At 45.0% G+C, this 23,248-nt stretch overlaps 1 protein-coding gene and 1 pseudogene across 1 annotated transcript in view; one reads left to right on the top strand and one right to left on the bottom strand.

The window, feature by feature from the left end:
* The window catches only part of LOC124789721 (collagen alpha-1(XVIII) chain-like), a 971,515-nt gene that overhangs the window by 439,349 nt on the left and 508,918 nt on the right, over window positions 1-23,248 (bottom strand). The gene's annotated exons all lie outside the window — the stretch shown is intronic.
* Window positions 9,900-10,017, top strand: LOC124790210 (annotated as a pseudogene).

The following is a 23,248-nucleotide window of genomic DNA, read 5'->3' as shown; positions in this document are numbered from 1 at the left end:
TGAATGTCAGCAAAGGTCCCCGGTTTTGTTCGCGGAGGAAGAAGGCCAAGAACGAGAAGTCCGTGAGAAGATGCTGACCCAGAGAATAACAAAAACAAAAAAATGGTTCAAATGGCTCTGAGCACTATGGGACTCAACGTCTGGGGTCATCAGTCCCCTAGAATCTAGAACTACTTAAACCAAACTAACCTAAGGACATCACACACATCCATGCCCGAGGCAGGATTCGAACCTGCGACCATAGTGTAACAAAAACAAATCAGTGGATAAGGCGCTCCGCTGCTTCACCGGGTTTCGTGGGTCAGACGGCGGTACCACACTGAAGAGCCGAAGAAACTGGTACACCTGCCTAATATCGTGTAGGACCCCCGCGAGCACGCAGAAGTGCCGCAACACAACGTAGCATGGACTCGAATAATGTCTGAGTAGTGTTTGGGGGGGTGGGAGTGGGGGTGATGGGTGATGCCATGAATCCTGCAGGACTGTCCATAAATCAGTAAGGGTAAGAGGGGGTGGAGATCTCTTCTGAAGGGCACGTAGCAAGGCATCCCAGATATGCTCAATAATGTTCATATCTGCGGAGTCTGGTGGACAACGGAAGTGTTACAGCTCAGAAGAGCGTTCCTGCAGCGACTCTGTAGCAATTCTGGGCGTGTGGAGTGTCGCATTGTTCTGCTGGAATTGCCCAAGTTCGTCAGAATCCACAGTAGACATTAATGGGTGCAGGTGATCAGACAGAATGCTTACATACGTGTCACCTGTCAGAGTCGTTTCTAGACTATCAGGATTCCTCTGTCACCCCAACTTCACACGCCCCACACCATTGCCGGCCGGAGTGGCCGAGCGGTTCTAGGCGCTACAGTCTGGAACCGCGAGACCGCTACGGTCGCAGGTTCGAATCCTGCCTCGGGCGTGGATGTGTGTGACGTCCTTACGTTAGTTAGGTTTCAGTAGTTCTAAGTTCTAGGGGACTGATGACCACAGCAGTTACGTCCCATAGTGCTCAGAGCCATTTGAACCATTTGAACCCCACACCATTACAGAGCCTCCACCAGCTTGAACAGTCCCGTGCTGACATGCAGACTCCGTGGATACATGAGGTTGTCTCCATATCCGTACACGTCCATCCTCTCGATAAAATCCAAAACGAGACTCGTCTGACCAGGCAACACGTTTTCAGTCATCAACAGTGCAATGTCGGTGTTGACGGGCTCAGGCGAGGCGTAAAGCTTTGTGTCGTGCAGTCATCAAGGGTACACGAATAGGTCCTCGGCTCCGAAAGCCCATATCGTGATGTTTCGTTGAATAGTTCGCACGCTGACACTTGTTAATGGAGCAGCATTGAAATCTGCAACAGTTTCCGGAAGGGGTGCACTTCTGTCACGTTGAACGATTTTCTTCAGTGGAGATTTGATGTTTTACCGGTTTCCTGATTTTCACGGTACACTCGTTAAATAGTCGTATGGCTCGTGCGCCGACTATAACACCACATTCAAACTCACTAAAATCTTGATAACCTGCCATTGTAGCAGCAATAAGCGATCTAACAACAGCGCCAGACACTTGTTGTCTTATGTAGGCTTTGCGGACGGCAGTTTCTTTGGCGCTTGGACCTGTTTGAGCCGTGCGCTGGATAATTCGTGCACTCACACTTTCGGCGGCAACTGTGCCCTCTGGCCGTGACGTGAGAGTTTAATGCGTTGGCCGCTCGCTCGCCAGTGGTGAGGGATGAGCAGTTATTTACAGATACGCAAAGCGACGTTCGGAGTTTGACCTCTGCTGACACCATTTAAACGTCCGTGTCCAGCTGTTGAACCGAGCGGCGTGCGTGCAGGCGGGAAGATTAGTGGAAGTAGGCGGTCAGTGCAGTCAACTGAAGAGGTCGCCAAATATCCATCACGCCTGCCTCGTTAAACGCAGGTTGTGCACCGCACAGAGTCCCAGTTCAATGGTACCGCGGCTGGCTGTCTGCCACTTGCAGCGGTTAGGCTGCAGGCTCACTCGGACCGACAACGGTCGCCAGACGGCCCCCGATAACATCGGCCGACGGCTTAGGGTCACAGTGCGGCCGATCTCCTTCGTCAGTTTCAGGGGGAACGACGTGGTTAGAATTTATGTTAACCGCCTAGAGCGGGATGGATGCGCTTGTAGACGAATGCTGCGTTACGGCTTTCGATACTCAAACGATGCCGAATGCACGTAAATGAACTTATTTCTCTGTAGGAAAGGGCGTGGCGAGTACTGCACACTCTTTCTTCAGTCACTGTATTAGCCAGACAAGATTTGAAAATATAAGAGATGAAGAGAGAAAATTATTTATTTATTTGAAGTTTCTGCTACCAGTCATTTTATGCTTAATCTAACTTAATGCAACGCGTTTCGAACATGTTCTGTTCATTTTAAAGCGTTAATACATACATACATAGAGAAATGTTACTTAAAAATAAATAGTCTTAAACTAGAAAAGTCTAGAACACTTTGTCCATTGTTTTTTTAATTTTTTTAATGTAGCTGCTGGTGTGGCATTTGAGGGGGGGGGGGGGGGGAGGAGTGGGGCAGTGAATATCTAGAAGTCGAAATCAGTGATACCTTCTGCTGGTTTTCTTTTGTTGTTGACTATGTATATTACAGCAATTTCATCATCCTGCTGCTTCACTTGTATCACTGGTGTAATGGCGGAGCTGTTGATTGACATTACACTATTGCACATTATATTTTGTCACTGATTGCCACTGCACAAATTGCTTCGCACAAGATGACGGACTAGTCCGCGTTGCATTATGTTAGGTTAAGCATAAAATAAAATAAAAAGTGACTGGTAGCAGAAACTTGAAATAAATAATTATCCCACACAGTCATGGTCCACAAACATAGCCATTATGGCTGAAAATAATTAAGAGAGAAAAGTTCTGTTACTTACTCGAGTTGATTTGTGGTGACACTGTAGTACAAAATTACAAACACTCTTCGCCACTTTAAATAAATTTAACAAAAAAGACATGTGTCACTGACTGTCATTTGGCTTGTGTGTGAAACACAACCATAAATTTCAGAATAAGGTACTCTGAACACCTAAAGCACTGAAAAGTGGAAACACGTACACCACACAGGTAAACCACCTCATATTGCAGGATCACAACCCTGGTGACATAGATACAGCGGTAAGCAGTAACAATAATTATAACGTTTCATTTTTGACACAGTCACTTTTTATGACATTATCGTAACCTGTTTTGGCCCTCGTCACACGTAACAATAGGAAAAATAAAAAGCTTATATTAAGACCTTAATAAAAGTACAAATATTTTCACTAGATCTATTTCTGAATAAGGTAAACTGCTATTAAAACACATGCGGAGCATACCTGTGGGCGGTATCTGGTGAGCAAATATTTGTGCGTTGTCAAACCGAACATACACTGTGGTAACAGAACTCAAGGGATAGAAATATGTACCACTAGCACCACCTACACAAGGCACTTGTACTCAGGTGATTCACGTGAAAAATTTTCCAGCGTGTGTAACGGCCCCACGACGTGAACCAACAGACTTTGAACGCTGAATGGTTGTTAGAGCGACACGCATGGAACCTCTCAATTCGAAACCGTTAGGCGCCTCAATATTCCGAGATCCTCTGCTGCGCCGTCCGAACAAGACACAGCCGGGGCAAAAGCACCACAGGCGCAAAGATGCGAGCTGGTGTCGGTGCCGTAGGGCGTCCAGCAGCGCCACGGGCGGCGCCGAGCACGAAGATACCGACTTCGCGTCGGCCAGTTGCCGGTCGAGTGCAAATCGTCGACAACGGACAGAAGCCTGCTCGGAAGGTAGAAGAGCAGCTCTCGTCGTGTTGGTTATACATCATCGTCCAGGGTCGACTTGGACAGGCAACGGCGTTCAGTGAACAGAAAGTTGTTGTAATTGCGCCGGCCGTTGTGACCGAGTGGTTCTAGGCGCTTCAGTCTGGAACCGCGCGACCGCTACGGTCGCAGGTTCGAATCCTGCCTCGGGCATGGATGTGTGTGATGTCCTTAGGTTAGTTATGTTTAAGTAGTTCTAAGTTCTAGGGGACTGATGACCTCCGATGTTAAGTCCCATAGTGCTCAGAGCGATTTGTACCATTTTTTGTTGTAATTGCATTTGCTACGTACTGTGAAGCCTACCTACGATTATTTGCACTTAGACATTGAGGGCTTTTTTGTGTAATATTACATGCAGTGTTGCAGACTTAATCATTCGACAAGTCAGAAAGACAAATAATTTTTTTAGCTCATTTGTGTGACTTTGTTCACTAATTTGCTGGAGTGTTGTACAACCCTTTGTTCTCCTATCCTGTTACCTGACCCTGGGGGATAGGTGTGTAATAGTGACAGGGAGAAATTGTCTTAGCGGTATACTGCACCACAAGCCGTTCCACCAACTCACTGACTCTGCCTCCGCAGCAGTAGCGACGAGGCCTTTACAAAATTGGCGACGAGGGTTTACGAGATCAAAAATGATTCAAATGGCTCTGAGCACTATGGGACTTAACATCTGAGGTCATCAGTCCCCTAGAACTTAGGACTACTTAAACCTAACTAACCTAAGGACATCACACACATCCATGCGCGAGGCAGGATTCGAACCTGCGACCGTAGCGGTCGCGCCGTTCCAGACTGTAGCCCCTAGAACCGCTCGGCCATCACGGCCGGCGTTTACAAGATCCTCAGCGTCAAGAGTGTGCCGAGAATGTCGAATATCAGGCATTGCGTCTCACCACGGACCATGCAGTGGCGTACAGAGTTCTGCAAACGACCAAGAGCAACAGTGTTTGCGTAGAGTTTGTCGGCTTTAACAGACGGTGACATTGTGTGATATAAGCGCAGAAATCAACGTGGGACGTACGACGTACGTGTCCTGTAGGACAGTGCTTCGAAATTTGTCGTTAATGGGCTGTGGCAGCGGACGCCCGAGGCGAGTGCCTTTGCTAACAGCACGGCACCGCCCACAATACCTGTCCTGGGCTAGTCAACATACCGGTTGTGCCCTAGACGACTGGCAAACCGTGTCCTCATCAGATGAGTCCCGATTTCAGTTGGTGAGAGATGACAGGGTTCGAATGTGGCGCAGACACCACGAAGGTGTGGACCCAAGCTCTAAACAAGACACTGTTCTAGCTGGTGGTGGCTCCATAATGGTGTGGGCTACGTTTATATGTGACGGAGTGGGTCCTCTGGTCCAACCGAACCGATCAGGTTGTACTGGCTACTTGGTGACATTCATGATCTTCATCTTCCCAAAAACCGATGGATTTTTTATGGGTGACAGTGAGCCATGTCACCGGGCCACAGTTGGCCGCATTTGGTTTGGAGAAGCTTCTGGACAATTCGAACCAATGATTTGGCCACCTAGATCGTAAGTCACGAATCCTATCAATCATTTATGGTACATAATCGAGAGGCCACTTCGTGCAGAAAATCGTGCACCGGCAACACATTCGCGGTTATGGACGCCTAGAGAGGGAGCATAGCGTAATGTTTCTGCAGGGGACTTCCAACGACTTGTCGAGTCTGCGGTATCGGTCGTTGACCGGTTGGGCGCACGTTCATATACGCCCGCTGTCAGTTACGCCGCCGCGTTTGCTACAACCGCCACCGCGGCGCAAGGGCGCTGCCTGCCACGAACGACGACGCCGCTGCCAACGAGATGCGGGCATCCCCTCGCCGGAGCTCCGGTGTCGGCTGTACTTAAGTTCGAACATTCGTGCACTGAGCCCATCTCGTGGATTTGCCAGCTCAACAACATCTGCAGACTTCAATAGTGGCCAGGGATCGTGGTCTACCTGAATAGTTATTGTATTGTAGACTGACTGATTTATAAATCTGTGGTATCTATACATGATTGAACATTCAGAGCTACTGTTAGCAACTGGACACTGCTTCTACAGCAACAAAATTATGTATTACTTGTCCTCTTTCATATTAGATGTAGAACAAATTAATATCTGGATTCTCTGTTCATGAAGAGCTTCTGTTCCTCGGTAAAGAATCACACAGCGTGCAAGAAAGTTATAACATACCGGCGACGAGGAAAATGAAGTGGAACAACGAGTTTTGGACATCAGAGCAGGACAGTCATTTTCTTTCTATCGAATTTTTTATGAATATGCATATACTAAGTAAAAATACACTACCGGCCATTAAAATTGCTACACCAAGAAGAAATGCAGATGATAAACGGGTATTCATTGGACAAAAATATTATACTAGAACCGAAATGTGATTACATTTCCACGGAATTTGGGTGCGTAGATCCAGAGAAATCGGTACCCAGAACAACCACCTCTGGCGGTAATACCGGCCTCGATACGCCTGAGCATTGAGTCAAACAGAGCTAGGATGGCGTGTACAGGTACAGCTGTCCATGCAGCTTCAACACGATACCACAGTTCATCAAGAGTAGTGACTGGCGTATTGTGACGAGCCAGTTGCTCGGCCACCATTGACCAGACGTTTTCAATTGGTGAGAGATCTGGAGAATGTGCTGGCCAGGGCAGCAGTCGAACATTTTCTGTATCCAGAAAGGCCCGTACAGGACCTGCAACATGCGGTCGTGCATTATCCTGCTGAAATGTAGGGTTTCGCAGGCATCCAATGAACGGTGACGGTTCGTAACACATCTGAAACGTAACGTCCACTGTTCAAACTGCCGTCAGTGCGAACAAGAGGTGACCGAGACGTGTAACCAATTGCATCCCATACCATCACGGCGGGTGATACGCCAGTATGGCGGTTACAAATACACGCTTCCAATGTGCATTCACCGCGAAGTCGCCAAACACGGATGCGACCACGGATTCATTCGAAAAAATGACGTTTTGCCATTTGTGTACCCAGCTTCGTCGTTGACTACGCCATCGCAGGCGCTCCTGCCTGTGATGCAAAGTCAAGAGTAACCATAGCCATGGTCTCCGAGCTGATAGTCCATGCTGCTGCAAACGTCGTCGAACTGTTCGTGCAGATGGTTGTTGTCTTGCAAACGTCCCCATCTGTTGACTCAGGGATCGAGACGTGGCTGCACGATCCGTTACAGCCAGGCGGATAAGATGCCTTTCATCTCGACTGCTAGTGATACGGGGCCGTTGGGATCCAGCACGGCGTTCCGTATTACCCTCCTGAACCCAACGATTCCATATTCTGCTAACAGTCATTGGATCTCGACCAACGCGAGCAGCAATGTAGCGATACGATAAACGGCAATCGCGATAGGCTACAATCCGATCTTTATCAGAGTCGGAAACGTGATGGTACGCATTCCTCCTCCTTACACGAGGCATCACAACAACGTTTCACCAGACAACGCCGGTCAACTGCTGTTTGTGTATGAGAAATCGGTTGTAAACTTTCCTCATATCAGCATGTTGTAGGTGTCGCCACCGGCGCCAACCTTGTGTGAATGCTCTGTAAAGCTAATCATTTGCATATCACAACATCTTCTTACTGTCGGTTAAATTTCGCGTTTCGTGGTGCAGCAATTTTAATGGGCAGTAGTGTATTTAACTTGAGATATCTAAGGAATCTTGGCAAACCAGGGAGCGCAACATCTAACTACTGGGGAACGTCTAACATCTCTTGTTCAGTTTCAGAGTCGACAAATAACAGAACTGGTGTCAGCAGTTTCTTCCCTCATGCAAGCACAAGCAATCCAGCAGCAGAGGGCGCCAGAAGGTAGAGAAGCAGTTCAGGTACCGCCATCGCACTTCAAACAGTTTGATAAGGCGAAGGAAACATGGGCAGTATATGAAACACGGCTACATCAGCATTTCGACACCAACGAATAACAGCTGAATCACGATGTGCATTTTTCTTTTCATGTGCAGGAGTGTACACCGACCGCCTACTAGTGAAATTGTTTAAAACCTTGCCCTAATTACAAGATCAGATGAATTTTTTTGAGAGTCAAATACACGTTGCTGCTGTACGGTATAAATTTTGTGATCAGTCCTACAAAGAATGGACTGCAGAACTGCAGGGCACGAGTGGGGACAGTTAATTCAGTTGTGTCTATGGCGAAATGCTTCGCGATACTGTTACTCAGAATGTATCAGATTAGAGATTGAAGGCCGAAATCCTAATGCATCGCAAACCTAGGCTCAGTGAAGTGCTTAAAGTTGTCGGTGCACGCGAAGTTGAAGACTTAGCCGAGCAAGGTTTCTGTCTGCCAGTCATCGCTTAACTTGAGACGGACAACCTGTGCCGCAGCCACTGCCCCAGCACTCGCAAGTCAGCATCGTGTAAACTAGGCCGGACACACTACATACACCGCTTCCCGTGCCGACGCGGCGCTAGTTACACTGACCCAACTCCGCGCAAAGCGAAGCCATGTGCAAAATGCTGTGTCACCGATGATCGAGAGAACTGCTTCTTTAGAAAAGCTGAATGCAATTTTTGTCATCGTATGTGACATACAAAACCGCTCTGCCTGCAAAAGGCTAGCAAGCCCACCTGTGTTTCACGCAGGAATTATGCAAAGCAGGAATGGATGGAAATCTACGTGATTTCATGTTCAGATTCTGCGCCTCCTCCAGCTCAAAAATGAGACGAGCGAAGACGCAGAAAATGCACACACAATCGTTTAATGCGAATACCAAGCACTTCAACAAGCCTCTTCCAATTTCGAAATTTAAAAAAAAAGTGCTCCAGTGCGTAGATGGAAACAGGGAACAGTTTTCCACAACACAGAATGGACAATTGTATTCAGAGAACACACCGAAAACTTTGAATTACATCCCAAGTTGTAATTAGTCAGTGCTTTTTCAACTAGGTACTCGCTCTTCTGTCACGTTGCATGACCTAGACACACACGAAAAACTTGGCCAAACACCTTCTCAAACATGAAGTCTGCATCTCACCGCTTATAACGGCGACATGGCTCGTCTCGCTTACCTGCAAAATACAAAAGCACGACTAAGGAAGTCCCTTTCACTGTAGTCCGTTCATACACGTGCCCAAATATTTTTGCGACGGATGCATTAGTTTCTTTCGGATCACGCATACAGGATGTGACTGAACGAGCATTTAGCTCTCATTTAAGTATATGACCGAAAGAATTAGCCTTCAGGAATTGTGTAACGAACCCTTTCGTCCAGGACCGCGTGCCGCAAAGGGCGCAGATTCACCACGAGATAGGGAACTTCACAGGCGTCTATTGTCTATTGAGCCCTAAGCGCTGTAGTGTGCGAGTGAGACAGACGGGAAACTACGTCATAGGGAAACCCAGTAGAAGGTTTTTGTGGCCGTGTTGACGTTGCAGTGTTAAATATGGTGGACCTAAGATCGGCCATAAAGCGAAACATTTATGAAAACTATTTAAATCTGTAGTAATGCAGGGAATCAAGCCACAGTAATTTTAATCTGACATTCTCCATAAAATCTCATGGTGATCCCAATAAAACTTGAATATCTCTCATATCTATAATAGCTTACGATTTTCTGTTGAAGTGAAATTGACGAATTTTGTAACAAAGACCTGAATGCTAAAATCTAAACGCTTAGGTCGATCTTAACGATAGACATTTGATATAAAAGCGCATCATTAAAGTGACCTTAGTTATTTAAAAGATATAGTAAATATAAATTCTCAGTATTTTCAGTTTAGCATCAGATCATCATTTTCTCCACACAAGAACACATTGAACGATGACAGCATGACACCTTATTGGGTCATTACGTAACAGAATATTTTTTGTAAAGTTTAGTACATAATAGTTACTTTTGTTCTTTATTTATTTATTTCTCTGAAAGCACATTGATGCAAGGCTACTGGCCGTGGCATTCAAAGCTAAGAAGGAAATTGTATTGGTTTTATGTAAAAGAATTTAACGTTTATTATGTAATGGATATTATTGTTACTTTATTTCAAACAGGCAACGGCCTTGCCGCAGTGGATACACCGGCTCCCGTGAGATCACCGAAGTTAAGCGCTGTCGGGCGTGGTCGGCACTTGGATGGGTGACCATCCTGGCCGCCATGCGCTGTTGCCATTTTTCGGGGTGCACTCAGCCTCATGATGCCAACTGAGGAGCTACTCGAGCGAATAGAGCGGCTTCGGTCGAGAATACCATCATAACGGCCGGGAGAGCGGTGTGGTAACCCCACGCCCCTCCTATCCGCATCCTCCACTGAGGATGACATGGCAGTCGGATGGTCCCGGTTGTGGATGATCGAACTGTGTCAAATGCATACGCGCTCTAGTGTCATAGTAACTCTAAATACGACCACTTTCGCTATTAGTTCCCGATGTTACTATTACTGTTATTATATGTCATATTAACTTCATACAATTTCGCAAACTTGCCAACAGCCAGACAATTTAACCAAAGGGTCACAAGTGTCTAATTTAGGGCGTGTAGTGTGACACACGCGGTTCAACCCCCCCTAGACGAGTTTCAGTCAAGACATTTCGAGGAAGAGGAACCGCATGTGATCTAGAACATCTTTGGGATGTTAGCTCGCAAGGACAATGTGGATGCCATTGATATGAAATTTTCCTATGCCACAATTCAACAACCCTGTGACAAGTATCAACATTTGTTCGACGGTACTCCATGATGCGCAAAAGGTTTTCACGCTCACATTACGCTGAAAGCTAATGGGCGACCCAGATTTTGCCACGCACGCCTTGTGCCGCATGAATTGTGCGATGACGTAGCCATAGAAGTTCAGAGACTGAAATCCGTTGGTGTCTTAAAACGTATTTCATCAAGTCAGTCGCCATCACCCTTGGTCGTATAAGGGAAATATTGGATTTCCTAGCGGGAGCACAGTTCTCAAAAATTGATCTTTCAGAAACCTATCTTCAATGGCAGTTGGTCGAAGAGACAGAGCGAATTTGCGTTGTGAATACTCCTGTCGGAGTGTTGAATATCAACGTCTAACTTACGGAAGTGTTTCCGCGCTTGCGTAGTTTTAAAAACTTCTGAAACAAGTAATGTCCAATGTGCCTTCTTAGTTTAGTTACTTTGACGACATTATCGTCTCCAGACAAACACCGGAAGAACATCTTAAAAATTAGGACTTTTTCAAGTTTTAACCGAGAAGAGCCTCAAACGTAACTAATAGAAATGATGTTCTTTCAACACAACTATTAAATACTCAGGACATATCATCGACGCCAATGGCGCTCGTCCTTTTACGAAATATTTGCAAGCAATTCAGCTCTTGCCATCTCCGAAGAATTTACGTGAACTGAAAGCTGTTCTTGGAAAACTGACTTACTAAATAAAGTTCATTCGAAATGAGGCACAAACTGCCGCGCCTCTGAACCGCCTCTGTCGTAAAAATGTTCCGTTCCATTGGACAAAAGGCTGTGACCAAGGTTTTCAAGGGCTGAAAAATGGATTGCTTCGTCAACCTCGCCGTATGCATTACAATCCGCTCAAACCACTCGTGCTTGCAGTCGATGTTTCGTCCCATGGCATCGGAACGGTTTGCTTACCAACTGTCGGCTTGAGCACTTGCTTCTCCTACCTGTTTTGTCGGAGCTGTTGGTCGGATAACATCGGCAGCGGACCGTACTGAGGGGGTCAAGAATGGTGGGAATGCTTTCCCAGCGGCCGATAGTGGATCAACCGGCTCGAGGTAATAATGTCTCCAAAACTTGCAGAGGACTTTCAGACGGCTTTACATCTGTATAAATACTCAACAAGGCAGTCTACAGCGCAAGCCGGAGGGTATATCGTAAGAAATGTCAATTCTCTTTGCTGTTCTATTCGCATACTGGACGAGAGAGAAGCGGCTGTGCACCCGTCTCTATAAGCTAAAGTCTTGCCGAACAGGCCATGAAGGCCCAAAGGTACCGACAGGCCGCCGGGTCATCCTCAACCCACATGCATCGCTGTATGCTGATATGGAAGGGTGTGGTCAGCACACCGCTCTCCCGGGTGTTTGTCAGGTTACGAGACCGGAACCGGCACTTTTCAGTCAAGTAGCTCTTGAGGTTGGCTCACAAGGGCTGAGTGCAGCCCGCTTGCAAACAGCGCCCGCAGACCGGATGGTCACCCATCCGAGGTACACGTCCCTGTACGTGGACTAATCTCCCTTACTTTTTTCTCGCCATCCCTAAGCGAAATACAGGTCAGTGGTACCGTAACGGCCGCAGATCTCTTCTTACCCGAAGGAATATTGCGAAAATTACTTCGTCTTTCTTCCACGGATTCCCTTCACACTAGGGCACCAGGTCAGTGGGATGTAACTTTAGCCTTTAGCTTTCACTTTAATTGTTACTGGAAAAACTGTTGCTGCAGTAAGGAAATTAGAGAAGAAAGCGTCAAAGAAAATTTGTAAAATTAGCCTTTAACAGCCTGTCGACGACGTATTAATTAGAGACGGAACACGATCTCGGGTGGGACAAAGATGGGAGAACGAAGTGGAGCGTGTCCCTTTGAAAACAGTCGCCTTGGTAACCATCTTTAGCGTTTAGGAAAAGCGTGTAAGACCAGCAGTAGTATTAATTTCGAATCTATTTCGACTGTTTCTTGTCTCGTCAACACCGAAAGCCTCGACGGACTCTACAGTGCATGGAGAACCATAGAATTGCGCTCCTGGGTGTGAGGAGCCCAGTCCCTTATGAAGAACACCGATGCCAATGTTTGAGACGACGTTCACTTTCCCCTCTATTGTTATGGGAGTGACAAGTGATAGAGGATGCGTCGCGATTTTTGCAGTGTATGACTTAAGAGAGCAACGGTGCGACATGAAATTTTGTGTGGAAATGAAATGCACATAAAGAAGACGTAAAAGCTGGTCACCTCGGTGTTGGAATACTGGCCGAGCGCTCCGAACAAGTCACAATACAAACAAAGTGAATAAATTCTGGAAACAATTTGTACGCTCTAGGCAGGTCGCACTGCGACTAGTTCGTCCGAAGGGTGCTGAACGACGAAAAAATGAAGAGACTTCGTGGAGCTCCAACACTGGGGCACAGATACCTGTAGTTTTAATGGAGCTTCAATACTGGAGTAAGCTGTAATTTGAAGTCATGCCATGAAGAGTGTCTCTGTATGTTCCTCAGCAGACAGCAGTGTTGAAAGCAGAAGAGTCTGCTTTCGAGTCTGTGTGTCGCATACAGTTTTCATCTGTTTGGCAGATAGGTAGCAGCGTGCTCCAACAACCCTACCACAACAAAGGTCAAAAATTAATTATGATTGTAGTGTTGCTCACGCTGCTAAATATTGCATTTTCGGACAACAACAAAGTTATATTATGTGGCAGGTGTCATTAGAGCACTGTTAATAAAGTCAGTTGTTGAAATAATGGATAAACTAGGCACGTATCTTTTCGTGTTTCCCACGCTGGCCTCGTTGTGAATTAATGGCTCAATCGTCGAAAATCTAGGTAGTCATGATTCCAAGCTCGGATGCAAAGAGGCCTAGGTGTTTTTCTGCGATATTCAAAATTTTTGTAGATGTGTTTCATAAACCATTCTTGAATATTAAACTTTTGCAAGTTGGGACAATGGTGATGTATAAAAGTAATCAGCACTCCGAATTTAAGTTACACTTCTTTTTTATTACTTGTGTTGCAATATCACGTAAGTCATTCCAAAACATCACTTCACAATATAAAACATACTTGAAAATATCTTCCTCACTGTTAAAGTTCACATTTCATAAACTGACTACAATTTGCGTCTTTTTAACATGACGACCAAAGCTTGACTCTCCAATAACCGCTTACGCGCCCAAAATTCAGAGTTACAAGTACGTCAAAGATCATAGTGGCAAAAGAAAGAATACACATAAGAATAATATCATTGCAATATATACATATCGATGTATCGAAGTACCTCTACATTAATGAAATCAAATCTGAATGTTGTCACAGAAATATGTTAACACAGTAGAATATTGCTGGTATCGACAGGTTGAGGTGAGGTGAGGTGCCGTAATGGTTACGTAATTCAAGTACCATTACAGTGCGCCCGTGCAAGAAGTGTCTTTGCCTTCCATTGATGTTTCTATACTTCGCCATTTATTTGTGTTTTTCTTCAGTTGTCGTCTATTAAGACGGCCAATTACGTCACGATGAAAAATGTAGGACAAGTTTTTCACTGCTAATAGTACAGTACTACATATACTACATATGCGTCGCACAGTAACGTGAGGCGTGTCGTTATTTAGTGCTTAAGTAGCACAGTGAAAAAAATGTGGTCAGTGTCGACGAAGCCATTCCCGGCAATAGTAGTAATTTCAAATCTATTTCGACGGTTTCCCGAGTCGTCTAGGTCAGCACCGAAACCCTGAACAGACTCTACGGGAGCATTATTTTGCTCCTCGGTAAAGGACCATCACGCAGGCCATGACGAAACTGTAAAGCCAACTGAGGCGTGGCGTGGTGTGTTGCGAAATGCGGCCCCGCCCTCAGGTGCCGTTCGCACTCAGGCGATGCGATACTCGGCGCGACTCGCGGCGGCAGAGCGCGCGCCGGCGCAGCGGCAGCCGCCCAGCTCGGCTGGCTGTCTGTCTGTCTGTCTGTCTGGCTGGCTGGCTGGCTGGCTGGCCGGCTGGCTGTTTGGCTGGCTGGCTGGCTGTTTGGCTGGCTGGCTGGCTGGCTGACTGGCTAGCCCGCGCGCGGCGACGCAGCGGCAGCCGCCTAGCTCGGCTGGCTGTCTGTCTGGCTGGCTGGCTGACTGGCTGGCCGGCTGGCTGTTTGGCTGGCTGGCTGACTGGCTGTTTGGCTGGCTGACTGGCTGTTTGGCTGGCTGGCTGGCTGACTGGCCGGCTGGCTGGCTGGCTGGCTGACTGGCTGGCTGACTGGCTCACGCGGGGGCGACGCGGCCGAGTGCCGGTAGCTCCGCGCAACTTGTGTCGCACGGTAAACGGCGAGGGTAATTTTAAGCCTTGCGATGCCAAAAAATTGAAGCAAACCTACATCCATCTCTGTTGTTAGATTGTTAGTTTCTCAGTAAAACTTCTACTTTTAGCTTTATAAACAACGAAAAAACACTGTTTTGAGATTTGCGCATGCTCTCTGCTATGCAGTTTTTCTCAATCGATTTTGAGGAACCTATTCGGATGAAAAAAAGATATTTCCCCATCTTATATTCTGACCTCACCGTTTTTTTTTTTTTCGCCGTCCGGGCTGGCCGAGCGGTTCTAGGCGTTACAGTCTGGAACTGCGCAACCGCTACGGTCGCAGGTTCGAATCCCACCTCAGGTATGGATGTGTGTGATGTCCTTAGGTTAGTTAGGTTTAAGTAGTTCTAAGTTCTAGGGGACTGCTGACCTGAGCAGTTAAGTCCCATAGTGCTCAGAGCCATTTGAACCTTTTTTTTTTTTTTCGGTATGGCCCACAGTTTTGTGGCACTTCACAAATAAGTAAACCGCCCAATTTAACAAAATCATCAACGGAAACTGTGGAATTTACTGTGTTGAATTTAAATTGACGTAAAAGAACATATTCAATTAACAATACGTTAACTTACGTTCTGAGTAGTTGGCCGATTACATCGCTGATGTCAAAGCTTAAGTCAGCTGTATAAAAAAGTTTGTAATATCTATGCCGTTGCTTACCTATATAAACGATTTAGAAGACAATCTTAGTACTCGTCTTAGGTTGTTTGCAGATGATACTGTCCTAGTAAAGCCATCAGAAGACCAAAACAAATTGCAAAACGATTTAGAAATGATATCTGTATGGCGCAAAAATTGGCAGTAGAGCCTAAATAATGAAAAGTGCTAAAATGCGTGCGTTAAACTTCCGTTACACGATAAATTATTCAATTGCAAAGGCGGTAAATTCGACTAGATACTTACGAATTACAATTAGGAGCGACTTGAATTGGAAAGAACCCATAGAACATGTTGAGGGGAAGTCGATCCACAAATTTCGTTTCATTGGCAGATTTACTAGACTGCCTACACTACGCTTGTCTGTCGTCTTTTAGAGCAGGGCTACTGCTGCGCGGTGTGGGATCCTTACCAGGTACGATTAATGGAGAGCATCTAGAAAGTTCAAAGAAGAGCAGCACGTTTTGTACTATCCCGAAATTGGCGAAAGAATGTCACGGACGTGATAGAGGATTTCGGGTGGACACCACTGAAACAAAGACGTTTTACGTTGCGGCGGAATCTTCTCACGAAATGTCAGCCATCAACTTCCTCCTCCGAATGCGAAAATAGTTTCTTGACGCCGACCTACACAGGCAGAAACGTACCATCAAAATAAAATAAGGGAAAGCGGCGCTCGCACGCAAAGATATAGGTGTTCGTTTTTTCCGCCCACTGTTTGACGTGGGAGTTCAAAATGGCTCTGAGGTCATCAGTCGCCTAGAACTTAGAACTACTTAAACCTAACCAACCTAAGGACAGCACGCACATCCATACCCGAGGCAGGATTTGAACCTGCGACCGTAGCGGTTACGCAGTTCCAGACTGTAGCGCCTAGAACCGCTCGGCCACTCCGGCCGGCCTGTGAGGTTGGAGTAATAAAGAATTATTGCGAAGGTGATTGGATGAACCATCTGCGAGGCGCTGAAGTATGATTTCCAGAGTAGCCGTGTAGCTGTAGGTATAGACGGTCACGTGCGTCCGAAGACGAGTTGACCTCATGTACGGTTTGGTTATAATGAAAGTTCCTCTACCTGAGCCAGCGTAGACAGAAAACCATTTACCGTATGGGTATCAGACATTATGGGAATGATGTTCAACCCGTGCGCTGCAAGATTTGCTTTAGTGTCACGACTTGCGTTAAGCGCCGGTTCTCGACACAGACTTGGGGTTGGGACACGAGCGTCTGTTGGAGACAGGCAACGTGGGCCTGGACGAGATGGGCAGGGCCTTACTCGTTAAACTGTTTTATCAAAGCAACGGCCACAGTGCTGCTGCCCTTCGCCAGTATCGACGCGTTAAGGGAACGTGGGCAGGCCCTCTATCCGCACCGTCTTTCACGTACGTGATTCGGAAGTTTGAACTAACTGGCGAGTTTGGAATTGGTTCTGGGAGAGGCCGACGGCCAGTTGCGCCGCAGATTGTTGGCGAAGTCAATGTTGCCGCGACTGAGAGTGCCGGACGCAATATGCAGTCTGCAAGCGGTGCGCGAGCTGCGTCACGGCAGCTGAACATCTCGTGGTCCACCGTTCGAAGAGTACTGCGAACAATTGTGAAATGGTGCCAGGACAATCTTCCAGGCTGTCGTGCATGCTGATAGTCGTCACACTGAGAAATGTCGTAATGTGGAATGTGAACATGGTACGCAAATAACAAACGTTACCGTCTCATACGGACATTAAAGTGCATTTCTTTCAATGGTTTATTCGTTATTTCTCTTCCACCTGTTCTTACAAATGTTTCGTTTTTCATAGGGGCCTCTCAAGCAGCGAAAGTTTAATTGCAGCTACCCTACTCTTTCTCCCTCTCTCTCACACACATTTTTATCGATAACTGAGAACAGTGGCCTGAACAAAATTACATCAGCATTTACTTCAATTGCAGGCTATTCCTATTACGAGTGGTATGTTTTTAGGTTGGTTAGCACCATCAAGTATGCAAGGCACAAGTAAGCCATTAATGTTTATTTTCCTGTGGCTAGCAAGTCAGGTACTGAAGTGTGGACGTGTGGGCACAAAACGGTTAGTCTATACTGACAGGCATAATCCACATCGCCTTGCACTTAAGACTGTGCAGAAAACATCAGGTAGCAAATTATGTGGTGTGTTTTCAGGAAGGCTGTTAGATACATTGAAAAATCAACTTACATACTGAAGTGGATACATATTAAGCGACGAATGATCACAATATCTGTACATATACAACTGACATCAAGTATATATTCGTTTGATTTAACCCCACAAAAAGCCAATGTACTTCAGTTATTGCATAATTATCCAACTATAGCAGTCGGCATTGTAATCAGTCAGTTACTTTTTAAGTTAAAACTGAATATGTTTCTTTACGTCACTTTAAAATAAGGTGTTGTAACTCATTGTATTTGCATAATTTCCAAAGTTCTCTTATTAAATTCTGAGAAACCCGTCAATAGACGGTATTTTGCATCGACGAGTGCGGATGTTAAGTTGCTGTTTGCGTTTAAAAGATTTTATTATAATCCTAGTATAATTATTGTGAGGCGTTTTATCAACGTGTAGTAGACAACGCAATCAAAAGCTGTGGGGAGAAAAGTTTCTGGAGCAAATGTTTCAGAGTGAAGACAAAAAGTCTTCTCGTTATAATGTTGTCAGTAGACGAATATGCGGATTTGGTTAAACAAGTAGAAGGCGCGGAAAAGTTGGAAAAAAGAACATCATTACAAACAAGAAGACTGAAACGATTTGCTGTTTTGAAAATGGGTGATGTGAAAAAACTCATTGCACCGTGTGAAGGATGTATAAAATACTTTGTTCCAGCTGATGAACTTTATGATGTGATTGATGCTGCTCATGTAGCTGTGGGTTCTGTTGGTCGCGACAGGATGTTAGCCGAGACATCAAAAAATAAGCCAAAATCACAAAGGAAATGATTTGCCTTTATCTATCAATGTACGATGATTGTCAACAAAAGAAGACAAAAAAAGAAAAGAGGGCTAGTTTCAAAGGCAATTCTCCATTCGGAAAATGAATAGCAGATGCCAAGTCGATTTGGCTGATTTCCAAACACAACCAGACGGGAATTTAAAATTCAAAAATGGTTCAAATGGCTCTGAGCACTATGGGACTCAACTGCTGAGGTCATTAGTCCCCTAGAACTTAGAACTAGTTAAACCTAACTAATCTAAGGACATCACAAACATTCATGCCCGAGGCAGGATTCGAACCTGCGACCGTAGCGGACTTGCGGTTCCAGGCTGCAGCGCCTTTAACCGCACGGCCACTGCGGCCAGCATTTAAAATTCATTTCTTCTCCTTCGTGCGTTAACATCAAAAAGGGCTGAAGAGGTGGTTTATCGTTTCAATGACATATTCCTAACTGTAGGGGCGCCGAGTATCCGTCAGTCTGATAATGTTATAAGTGAACTCGAAAAGCTTTGGTCAGAACTGAAAATTGTGCTTGGAAAACCAAGACACAGACCAAGTCATGGTGCCGTTGAACGTGCCAACGAAAACATTGAAAATATGATAAGTTCTTGGTTAAAGGACAATTCGACGAAGTAGTCAGAAGGATTAAGGTATGTCCAATTCATGAAAAATCGAGCTTACCACTCTGACATAAAACAATTACCTGAACAAGCATTATACGGGAACCCACTTAGAGCAGGACTTTCCACTTCCTCGTTGCCTCAAGACATCATAAATGATATTCAGGATGAAGATAGCCCAAAGAAGGCAATCGAAGATGACAGCAATACTGAACAGTAGGAAGACAGTGATGATGATAACATTTTGAAAATTGACACAAACGACATTCAAAATGCTAGAAAAATTGCGACAGAAAATTTAAAAAGCAAGCTAAAAGAATGAAAGCTTCCTGTGACAAATCCCATCCACCAGCTCACATTGGAGACAACGTAACCATACCTATTCCAGATGTAGATAAAGGCAGAGGTGACCTTCGAAACATAATTGGAGTAATACTTTAAGAGACTGATGAGAGACTCTACAAACTTGGCACCAAACATGGCGAACTTCAAAACCATTATTGCAGGTATAATTTTATTGAAATTTTCCATAATTGTTTGTAATAGAATATTAAATAATATTTGTTTTAACTTTTTTATAATTTTTTTAGAATTGATTTTGACGACTGTATTCAGAATATTGAAATATATTTAAGAACTGCAGCCACAAAACATTCTCTTGCATCAGGGCAAGGCTTCGTGAAATGCAGTTGCATGAAATACTGTACAACAAACAAATGCAAAGGAAAACAGAATACTGTGCAGTTCTGAGTGCCACCAAAGTAAACATTGCAAAAATCAGTAAATAGGCAAATTGCAGATAAGGTCATTTCTGAGGATGGATATATGTAAGTTGATCTAGTGATAATTGTGAAATTACTGATTACTTAATAAATAACTTTAATGAATCATATTGACTGTTTTATTTCTGTTCCTTTATTCAGTTTACTTTGAAAAGTTTATAGAAGATACAAAGTCGGTGAAATTAATTCCGACTATGATGTATCCACGTAAGCATGTAAATTCTAACTAGGATAAACCGATTCGACCTAGGCTAAACTGTTTTATCCTATCGGTAACAGGATGAACAAGTTTGACCACCGCAGATCACGCAAGGGTGTTACGTGATCTGGGGTACCGCACTAGGTGGTCTTACAAAAAATAATTTTTTCACGGTGGCATTTTTAACTTCGTTCACACATATTCAGCGAGTAACCATATTGTGAAGAATAGCAGCAGGAGTAGTAACAAGTGCAAACTTTGTGTACTGCTTTCTCAGAGTTGTTAAAACTAGTAGCTCCAAAAAACGGGAGCTGCCTGGACTCATTGTGTAAAATTCGTACATTTTTCGTGTTGCGAAACCTCATGAATGACCACGAGTGATATCTGATATTTAAAGGCACCCAGTACTTCCTTTTGTTTTTCAGTTTTTCGAGCTTTAAATAATGATAGCTACAATATTCTTCAGAGGAGGTCACGATTGCAACTGGAAGTGAGACAGAAACGTGATTCGTGTTGTCCTGTCGCTTGTCGTACGGGGAGCCGCATAGCATATCGTGTCAGCCTAGTGCACCGTGTCGCGTAAGTGTGTTGTTGTTATGTTAGTGTTGTTTAACGTCCCGTCGACAACGAGGTCATTAGAGACGGAGCGTGAGCTCGGGTTAGGGAAGGATGGGGAAGGAAATCGGCCGTGCCCTTTGAAAGGAACCATCCCGGCATTTGCCTGAAACGATTTAGGGAAATCACGGAAAACCTAAATCAGGATGGCTGGAGACGGGATTGAACCGTAGTCCTCCCGAATGCGAGTCCAGTGTGCTAAGCGTATGTGTGAACCTCAGGTTTGTAGGTAGCGCTGCACCTATGTTCTGGCACGAAACCACCTCGCCGTAGTCTCCGGGATTGTTACGTCTCAGCGACTCGTCTTATTTTGTCTCGCTCTTTCCTGCGGTTGTATCCCACCTGTAAGGATGGTGGGGTGTGGAGGGGGACGGGGGAAATTGCCTGCGGCCTCGCGCGTCGCAACGATACGCTGCCGAGTTGTATTGACGCGAAATTTGTCGGAGCGCTCCGAGGACCATGTTTCTTACACAAGCCCTACAGTCTACACCGACCGGCTGATCGGCATCTACAGACACATCCATATTCTGCAAACTACTGTGAAGAGCGTGACAGAGGGCACTTTACATCGTACCACATGTTATTTATTTGTTGATTTACTTAATGTGGCAATATTAAGAACATCGAGCCCCATCTTGAGCCTACTCAGACATTCTACACATTGTCCATTACATTAATTACGATAAGCATGCATGTTGTAACATCAACAGAAAAATTAAACTTTTATCTACGTCCAATGACGCGTTTTCAGAAACAGGAGACAGTTTTTTGCAGTCACTGATGAAATTACGTTTTGCGCTTTTTTTAAAACCGCTATCTAGCGTTCTGTGTGTGCTCCCTTGTTCTTCTGGCTTAGGCATCGGAGCGAACTGCAGAACACACGCCGTGGCTCTGTTCGGTTGTTTTATTGTTCGTGAATTTTAGATGAAGGCAATTGGTTGAGGAGCACACGCACTGACGTAGACACTGTATATAGCGCCCCATATCTGAGAATCTGTTAAAAATATGCTAAATTGTATTTTCCGTGTAATTGATATATGCTTTGTAGTTAACCCATACGTGGATCCAATCAACATTCTTATGTTTTAAACGTTTAAGAGCAAAAGATGTTACGACATTATCATTAATATTTTTTGTGACATTATCATTAATATTATATTTATTCTTTAATAGATATTTTTTGTTCACACGGACGCTACGATCTAATGTACATTATTATAAAACGTTTAGTAGTTACTGTATTGCAGAAACAGAAGGAAAAACACAATTTCCATTCGTTCTCCAGAAGTACAACAGTTAAAGCCTGTTACTGGGAGGTAGATTTCAACTATGAGCGCTAGCGGCAACGGACATGGGAGAAAGAGGATGTGATAAAACACATGTAGTGTAGACGTAGGAAAAGAAAGTGATGTGACTGGCTGAGTAATGAGAACAGACAGAAGCGCGCAAATGGAAAAAGGTGGTAGCATTTGCTTTACTGTTTGACTGGGTTGAAACCTGGCCGTGTACGTCACGAAGGTGGCACAAGGAAGTGTTGCAGCTTGTTCTTAAAACCGACAGGGCGTGTGTAAGGTTCGTCCCCGTCCCATTCCTGTGAGCAGCACCGGCAGAGTGACTGCTGTACGCGCTGGCAGTAGTCTCGCCATCTCTCCACCGTCTCCACTGGAGGACTGGGCTTTTACGTGTTATGCAACAACAACAGCGTGGAGTATTTGTCTCACACCCCATCTTGACGAACAGATTGTTGTGTCCAAAACGGAAAAAAAATACTGCTCGCATACCTAAGGAACTATTAACTGTTTCTGGCGGATTACTAATTCGCGACTGTGTCTCGACTTCGACCCCTGTCCTTACGCTGTGACAAAATAGAAAAAGGCGTATAGCATTCTTGGGTTGGGAGGCTAACAAGGGAATCTCCCCATCGTACCCCCCTCAGAGTTAGTTATAAGTTGACACAGTGGATAGGCCTTGAAAAACTGAACACAGATCAATCGAGAAAACAGGAAGAAGTTGTGTGGAACTATGAAAAAAAAAGCAAAATATACAAACTGAGTGGTCCATGCGCAAGATAAGTAACATCAAGGATAGTGTGAGCTCAGGAGCGCTGTGGTCTCGTGGTTAGCGTGAGCAGCTGCGAAACGACAGGTCCTTAGTTCAAGTCTTCCCTCGATTGAATATCTTAATTTTTTATTTTCAGACAATTATTATCTGTATGGACCTGGAGGAGCAGGAGTGTCTTGAAAGGAGGATATAAGATGAACATCAACAAAAACAAAACGAGGTTATCCAATGTAGTCGAATTAAGTCGGGTGACGCTGAGGGAATTAGATTAGGAAATGGGACACTTAAAGCTGTAAAGGAGTTTTGCTATTTGGGGAGCAAAATAACTGATGATGATGGAAGTAGAGAAGATATAAAATGTAGACTGGCAGTGGCAAGGAAAGCGTTTCTGAAGAAGAGAAATTTGTTAACATCGAGTATAGGTTTAAGTGTCAGGAGGTCGTTTCTGAAAGTATTTGTATGGAGTGTAGCCATGTATGGAAGTGA

Source organism: Schistocerca piceifrons, chromosome 3 (genome assembly GCF_021461385.2).
Source record: "Schistocerca piceifrons isolate TAMUIC-IGC-003096 chromosome 3, iqSchPice1.1, whole genome shotgun sequence".
Taxonomy (NCBI): domain Eukaryota; kingdom Metazoa; phylum Arthropoda; class Insecta; order Orthoptera; family Acrididae; genus Schistocerca; species Schistocerca piceifrons.
The sequence above is the reverse complement of the archived record's forward strand: the minus strand, read 5'-3'. Positions and strand labels throughout refer to the sequence as shown.